Source organism: Rhea americana, unplaced genomic scaffold, assembly GCF_003343005.1.
Source record: "Rhea americana isolate MKP2758 unplaced genomic scaffold, rheAme1 scaffold_31, whole genome shotgun sequence".
NCBI lineage: Eukaryota > Metazoa > Chordata > Aves > Rheiformes > Rheidae > Rhea > Rhea americana.
The window spans coordinates 6,790,604-6,798,834 of record NW_028186435.1 but is presented as its reverse complement, the minus strand read 5'-3'; the positions used below and the strand labels follow the sequence as shown (position 1 = coordinate 6,798,834).

The window sequence follows — 8,231 nt, the reverse complement described above, 5'->3', positions numbered from 1 at the left end:
CGGCCGCCAGCTCCGGGGAAAGGTAACTTCTGGATCTTATTTATTTATTTTATTGATTGATTTTTAGCGTGTTTGACTTGGTAGCTGTTTCAGGCCGCGCCGCGGAGAGAAAGGAGTGCGCTGGCTAACGCGGCTTTTTCTTCCTTGCTCCCCCCTCCCTCCGCGGAGACGGGGTTGTGTTTTGCGCGCAACCGCGCGGACAGCGTTAGCCGCGAGCGCGGCCGARACGCTCCCGAGGCCACAGCTCTCGATAGTGGCCGTAAGGACCCGGATGCGACTTGCCGGTTCCAGGTCTCTCCAAGTTACCAAGCGCCACGCAAAGGCCAGGCTGGAAAGCCCTTCGCGGAGTGCCCTGCGCCCTCACCCGCCTTTCGGGCAGCTGTCCCAGCGGAGGGCGTGCGAGCGTAAAACTCTCAAGGGACAGGGATACCGTGACCCTTTCGCTGTTTAATCGTAGTGAGAAAGGTTTCCCCCCTCATATTTAACTAAATTCTCTTTACTACAAATTACGTTCAAGGTGGGACATGAGTTAGAGGCATAAAAAAATGGTCGTTTAAAGTCTCTCCTTCTAAARACCTCTTTCTTACTGGAAACCTGTTATCATTGCTTCTTAGTTTTCTCCTTATCAGACTAAAGAATTGTTTTTACCTTTCTTTTTCATCAGCGTTTTGCAAGCCTTTTCACAGCCTTATTTCCCCTTTCTGTATTCCCTCTCATTCTTAAAATTTGCTGCACCAAAGCGGACCCAAGTACCACCTAGTTGCTAGCACTGCATATAGTGATTACATCTACTCTGAATGCCTGCAACACATGCTTATGAAATCACCGGGAGCATTTCTACATTTATTATAGCTTAGTCCTGCCAGGCTGGCATCCTTACAGCAGCATTCTAAATTGGAGAAAAAATAGCAGAGCTTTTATCCGTAGATAAAACCTCTTCCTCAATCACCTTATTTCAAGTAACTATCCTAATAAAATTAAAGTGAATCTATATCCCTCATGTGCTGCAAAGTGTTGCTTAGGGCTTGAACAAAGCTGTCTCTGTTCAATTAGTCTCTAGAACRTTAAAAAGGAAATTCTGTTTTTTTCTTTCCTTCATCATCAGTAATAATTTTCAAAAAGATTTCTCGCAGCAAAGCTTGCAGCAGTGTGGAATTTTTATGCAAAGCTTCTATTTGGAGTTCAGTTCTCTTGTAAGCAAAATTAGTCCCTGCTTTCAGCAGGTATGTTTCATTATGTTTTACCCCACACACACACTCCAGGCTGAGTGTTCAAGATGCGCCTTATAGCCCCATCAATTGATACATGAGGGCTGATTTAGGTGTGTCTCATGAAACGGAAACCTCCCTATGCTGTGAGTGGAAGTTTCCTTGCCTGAGGTCAGCGGATGTTGAGTTGGTGCATCTGCCTTGAAGGTCTACCTTGTCTTGTGCAGGGGCAGTAGTGGGGACAGTAGCTGGGTTGTAACTGGCCTTTAGGATGCTCTGATGAGTCACTGCTGATCTTTCTGGACACAGCAGCCAGTATGCAAATTTGTGACCCACCAGTGCTGGGAAGGGGAGGCTGGACTCCTCAAATGGTCGTTCGCCACTTCTCAGTTCCTCCTGCTCTCAGCTGTCCTGCAGTGCTCTCTGTGGGGATGTGGACCTCCCTTGCTAGCTGCTCCCTTCAGCTCAGGCAGCAYCTCTTGGTCCTTGGAGAGCTCTTAAGGGTGTGCAGTATGGAAGGATGCCTGAAACAGGCTGCTGCTGAAAMCAGAGGAAGCAAGGAGATAGGAGGACAGGAAGAAGCTCAACCTACAGACAGCTCCTGGGTGATTTAAATGTTTATGGGACAAATGTGCWTTCTGGGTTGTCCCCTCAATACACAATTATTTGGGGTTTTTTGCTGTGTGGCTATGTACCTGTGAGTATATTCCAGTGGACACAGTACAAAATGACGCACAACTTGCTCTCCTTTCTCTCCACATACACTTGARAGACCACACGGGAACATGAACATATATCACAGCTGTGGTTCTCYCATGGCTCCTCTACTGGCATTTTATGCTGCTTCTGCCAACATGAGTCTGGTGTGCCAAGCAGGGCTGCAGGATGGCTACCATAGGCCTGGGCTGGGTTTTACCCTAGAGGGTACAGTTAGCATCTGTGACCATCTTTCTTCAGTGAGAGGACCAAAGACCTTCTTCAGACTCATTCAGCAAATGAGGCCTCGCTAGCTATTCATACACAGAACTAAGAAATTTTTCTCTAAATTAGTTGTATCTATATCATCTTTCTGGGAATTTTGTTCAGCTTGTCTTCTTGCCACATGCTAAGCCCTGTGTTGATGTTTTTAGCATTCTAGCCATTTGGATTGTTACTTCTTTCTCCTGCTGGCATATTGCTGTATAACCCACCAGGCACAACATTTCATCTTTAATTTTTTCTGCAGCTTAAAAATCTTAAYGCTTTTGTGTAGACTTTCAAAGTAGCTACACCTCTGCCTGTTACATGCTCACAGTGTAACAACTTTTACCTTGTGCTTTGTTCTGGAGCYGAGTAATTTATTTTAGCAAATGCAGATGCTGCACCTGGAAAATGGCATGTTATTACTCTTTTGATTTTGTTCTGACAATGTCTGGAACATTCTCCTTTGCAACGGGAATTTTCTGTGCTTAATCTAGAGAAAAAAAGACAGGACTTGGAGTGTGAAGGTACCACTTCAGAGCAACAATACTGTGCAGGAGAAGAGCGAGAAGGAAAGGACACAGCAATTGCTGTAAATGTGTGTATATTTTCTGGTGGTGATTATCTTTCTTTTGCACCTCTGTTCTCTTTCCTGTCCTGTGGAGCTTGGCTGTGACCTTCACGTTGCAGAGAGCTGTTTGGGGTTCAAAGAGAAGCAGGGAAGAGAAGATGGATGAGGTGTTTCTTTTCTATGGTTTTCCTTCCTCATGCTGCTACAGACTCTGCTCGTTCTCAGGTTTCTGTCGTGCCCTCCTAAAGATGGGTGGGAAGGATGGGGACACTGGGCTGGGCTCCCCTATGTGGCCAGTGAGCGTATTACTGGCTGCCAGTTAAAGCATAGGTGTTTAGCAGTTGAGCCCCTTGAAAACCTGCCTGAGAAGGATCCTTGTGGGCTAGAAGTGGAGCAAAGACCCCAAGTTAGGGGTGAGGTCCAGCTGCAGGCTCCTGACTAGCYGTGTGTGTCCCGCTGGTCTCTGCAAAAGGAAATGGGCGCTTGGTAGCTTCTCCGCTACAGTAGCTCCCAAATAGAATTATTTCCTCCTAATATGAGRCTCACTTTTTGCGTGATCATGTTTTAAAAAGTAATCAAGAGGGACAAGAAAGATGCAGCTGGGGTGTGTGGGTGTGTGTGTGTGTGTGTGTGCGCGTGTGTGCGCTTGTGCACCTGTGTGTGAAAGCRAAGCCAAGGGACTGCTCGAGTTGTGCCGGAGGCTTGTAGAAGAGCAGGGACTTGTCTCAGTTCTCCGACAAGTGTTCTAGCCACACATTTTACTCTCTTTTCGTCATTAACACTTTCTCTGAGCRATTGTAACAGGTCTGAACAATCTGAATGTTTTTATTTTGAATGAGGGAGCATTCGCCTGTGAAGAGAACGAGCAGCGGTGCTAGAGGCTGAATGGAAAGTTTGCTGGCCGTATTTTTGAAGTGGCTCAGTTTTGCTTTCATTTTGTTTTAATCTCTGTGAYAGTCTCCTCCTTTCTGAAAATCCTCACAGTCTTCTAGCTCTGGTTTTGATACAGGACCTGATGGCTTTTACATTATATGTCTTTTAACTGCTCGCTTTCTGCAGCGTTTCAGTACCGAAATGAGATGTGACATGAGAACACACTTAACGGAAGTCTGAACAATTTCTTAATTTGCAGCTTTGACTACAGTTAGTGTAAACTTGTATCTTTGGTCAGAAATTTTGTTTTTAAATCCTTTTCTGTTTTCCATTTCTGGAATGAAGGCAAATACACTGATTGCCCATTGTACGCTTAGCCTGCTAAAGGCTGACTCGCTGTGTCACTGCCTACACAGGTCAGATATAAATATCTCAAGCTGAAGGTAAATCTCCCTTCCAGCAGCCTTAGTTATACGATCCTTTGGCATTCTGCCCCAGAGGTGAGCCCTGTGGGAACCTCATCATCCTTCAAGTTCATGTCTGGGCTTTAAACATAGTAGGCCTCAGTTCAGCAGCCAGTGAAGTAGAATGAGCTAAACTTTCTTTTACGAGTATAAATATTTTAATGAGATTACCAATTATGGACATTTTGGAATTAGAATAGTAATGATAATTGTCCCTCCTATTGCATTTTTTCTTTCTTTTTTTTCTGGTCAGAATTGGGGAGAAATTTTTGTCAGTATCTAAGTGTTTTGATGGAAGCTTTAAATAGAAGAGGCAAGTATTTGTTTTCCAGAATGGTTTTGCTGTGTCTCTATTTTTTTTTTACTTTATCTCTGTACCAGGCCACAGATACCAGAGCTTGTCACAGCAGTGGTCTTTTACTGAGTTTTCAGCACTCAAGAAGAAAAATTGAATTTTTCTCCTGAGGCTCCAACTTTCCAGTTTTTCTGTTAGCTCCCTAGAACATGTACGCAAAAACTTGGTCTGTCCAAGTTGATGGAAATTCATAATCCACATTGGACATGAGCCTTTGTGTGGCCATTAAACCACGCAGCTGTAGAAATAAGGGGTTGAAATTCATCTCACCTAACCTGTACAGTGGAATTACTATATGTGATACCATTACTGCCTTCTGTAGGCAGAGTGGCAGTGCATGAAGGGCACTCTGGAGGCAGGTTCTCCTGGCTTCTTTTATCTGTCCATTTTGTATGTAGATGTCTATACTATAAGGACATGTACTTATATAAGGATACTTGTAGCCTCACTGCCTTTTTYTATATTACTTGAATTACAGAGCTGAAAACTGAGCAAACTCAGTAATTGCTGTAATGTCACATGCAGTGTGAATACAGGAACAAAAGCTCTTTGAATTGTTTCAGAGAGAATCCTCAACTTAATTCACAGTTTCTGTGTGTACCTAATTAACTTAATTATAAATCTTTCAAAATAAATGAATGAAGTGCGTGGCATGTGTTTTACAATGTGTAAAGGTGCAAATTTCCCCTCTGATCTGTCCAAAACGTGCTGTGAACCACATCACGGAATAAAGGCTGTGCCTTACACAGTCCTGTATTACAAGAAGACAAGGAAGAGCAGAAATTATATTTCTGTTTACTTCACAAAGTCAGCATGGGAATGACAGTTYGGCATAGTAAATAAGAGTCTGAAAGGTGTATTTTGAAGAAAAATTGTTTGACTGTGCTTCATTACCAATTTTGAGGTAAAGCTGCTGGGGTTTTTGTGATGATGGATGGTCAAGTGCGGTACAGGTGTGTGTGCTCAGCTTATGATTTTTGCACACGTATATGGACAATGCTTTGAATGTGTGTATGTATGTATATTTTAAATGATRATGTCTGATTAACAGACTTAGTTTCTTCGATGCCCCCACTGAAAGCAACAGTCAGGTTTCCAATATATTGCCTTTTCTTCAGTACTCATTACAACATTTCCTGGCATTCATCAACACTTCTAAATTACTAGAAAGAATGTGATTAATCATTCACTTCCCTATGCTTCCTACCAGGCCTACAGAGATCATTGCAGGCAAGTTGAAGTAAGCCATTTACAATTTTCAAAACATGCTGCGACTAGTGTTAAACACCAGTTGAAAAAATCTATCAACATGTTTTACAGTACAAAAGGTAACTTGGTATCTGACTGTAACTGAGGATGTGATGACTAACAATTGCTGAGTTACCTCTGAGGAAGGATTTCTCTGTCACTGAAGTCGACAGGAAGGAGTTTCTGGAATTTATTTTGGGTCCAGCCCGAACACATCTCAAAGCAGCTTGAGAAACCAGAGTTCAAATGTCAAAAGCCCCAAATTCTGAGCCAGACCTGGAGAACTGACAGTCCCATGTTTGCATTGGGATTTATTTGGTCTTGCTGGATTAACTCAGAATTCATATACATAAGAGTTCTGTTCAGGCCAAAAAGGAACAGTGAACCAAACAGACAAGTTCAGACTGTGAAGATCAGCATTTTCATCTTTGTCTTGCAAATCTGAAGTGTTTGGAAAGCCTTGCATAAAATTAACTTTTGCCAGGTTTTCTGAAATATTTACCTCTAATTTCTCTAATTTATTTGGCAAAAACGTGTGTCACACTATTTCTGGCACTGAGAGCTTACCTCTGAGCTGCAACCTACATCTCCTGTATCTCCCAATAACTCCATTTCAAAAATTTCTCTCTAGTTTCTCAGCAAAAGTTTAAATCCGCACCTCTCCCTGCTATTTTACAAACTTGCATCACCACTGAAATGAGAGCACCCTCAACAGTCCAAGAGCAGCAGCCAAATGCGTTTAATGTGCCACCTGCTGAGGTGGGGAGGGAACATTCTGGCCAAGAAACCCGTGCGAGTGCATAGCCTGGATCCCTCTGAAAGAAACAAACAGTCCTTTTATGTCCACACAGAAAAGTAACGTCTTTCCAGCCCCTCCCTGCAGCTTCCTTTTCTAGAAACAGTCTTTCAAAAGGGCCTACTGCAGCACCATGCCTTCACCTCCACCATTCACACATGTGGCTGCAGGAAAAATGAGTTTTGAGTTGCTGTTCAGGTAGCAATAACACAAGCAATAACAAAGCCCTCTGACTTAATGAAAAGAAGGAAGAAAAGCTCCGAGGCAGAGTTATTTAAGCGTAGTAATCACCAGCTACTGTGTTTTACCCTAGATTTGGTGCTTTAAGAACTCTATCTAGAATGAACGTGCAGGTGCCTCAGCAGAAGCTGCCCCGAACATAAGCCACGTAGGATTTAAGGTGGGTATGAGCTTGCGCGCTCTCTTGCTTGCAGAGAAAACATGTTCTGAAAGCCTCGTTTCTGTTTGAGACATTAATAATGTGAAATCTCTTCTTCGCCATTTCTGTGCTAAACACTGTTTTGAGCTGCTGCTGCTGCTCAAGTGAAGGGTTGTAGCTGCTGAGTACTTTTTGAAGACCTGTTTTCTTACAGTTAAACACTTGACACATACAAGCCAACAACATGTATGGTGTTTTGATCAGATTAATCTCTCCTCACCCTGTGACTGGCTGACTTGAGAAGTATTTGCACCTGCTTGTGCTTCAGGCTGTGGGACTTAGACTCAGCTTGTGAAAGGTATTTGGCCAAAGACAGTCTCACACCTGYCCATGAAGGTCAGCCACAGGGGCTTTGGGGTTTTGTCGGTTCCTCATTGAGTCCTGCTGTAGCCACAGGAAACTGATTTACCTGATTTTTATYGTAATTTTTATAAACAAAAGAGGGTTATACTGCTGGGAATGTACCTTAATCCTGCAGTGATTTGTCTTTGCTTGTTTCACCTTCTGTGTTTTCTGATTTCCTTATCCTGCACCCTTTAAAGTTAAATCGTGTTCAGTTATTTATCTAAGCAAGGAGGTGAGGTGTTGTAAGTACTGCAGGAACCCTAGAAGTAGATCCACCTAAATGGCCAGATGGGGGAACTGTGAATAATTAGATCGTGTTGGCTGAAGGAAAAAAAAGATGTGATTGCTGTACTGGCCATGATTGCCATGCATGGAGGAATGGCTAGCAGTGGAGGGCAGTGCTTTGGACAGGGCAAACTTGTAGTCTCTTTGTAGGAGTAAAGGCAAACTAAACCATAGCAAATTCTGTGTTTGACTCTGTGCAATACCTCAATCTGGGATAATTACAGCATTTGAAAACCTGTCTTAAAACCTAATGCAAAGGAAAGCTGAGTGCAGTTCAGTACCTTTTTTCTGTCTGAYGCTTCAGCTGCTGCAAGCACCACACCCTGGCTCACACAGCCGGTGCAGTACAGGGAAGGTCCTACCATATGAATCACATGAAAGCAGTCTCTTCTTGGGTGCAGTTGTGTATTAGGTACAGTTTGGTGTTATGAGCACTACTGAGATATTCCAGCATTACTCATTTTCAGGCCACTCTGATATTGATGCATTCCTTTGCATGTTCTGTGTTTGTGACCTGGTTTTGATGAGTTTCACATCTGCTTTAGCAGCTCTTTGACAACCAGAAAACAGAACTGTTTACTGAGTTCACAGCTGCTGCTAATATTGATGCAACTAGCCAAAAATGGCTGTTTTCTTGGTTAGCTCATCTTGTTGAATGAATCGCTCCACAGGGTTTGTTACAAGTTT

The 8,231-nt window shown here is 43.2% G+C and overlaps 1 protein-coding gene across 1 annotated transcript in view; it reads left to right on the top strand.

Annotated features, from left to right (window-relative positions):
- Positions 1 to 8,231, top strand: part of ATXN1 (ataxin 1) — a 310,686-nt gene continuing 302,455 nt past the window's right edge. Inside the window, exon 1 of the mRNA XM_085310066.1 lies at positions 1 to 22. The gene's annotated coding sequence lies outside the window, so the exon portion shown is untranslated. The remainder of the gene's footprint in view (positions 23 to 8,231) is intronic.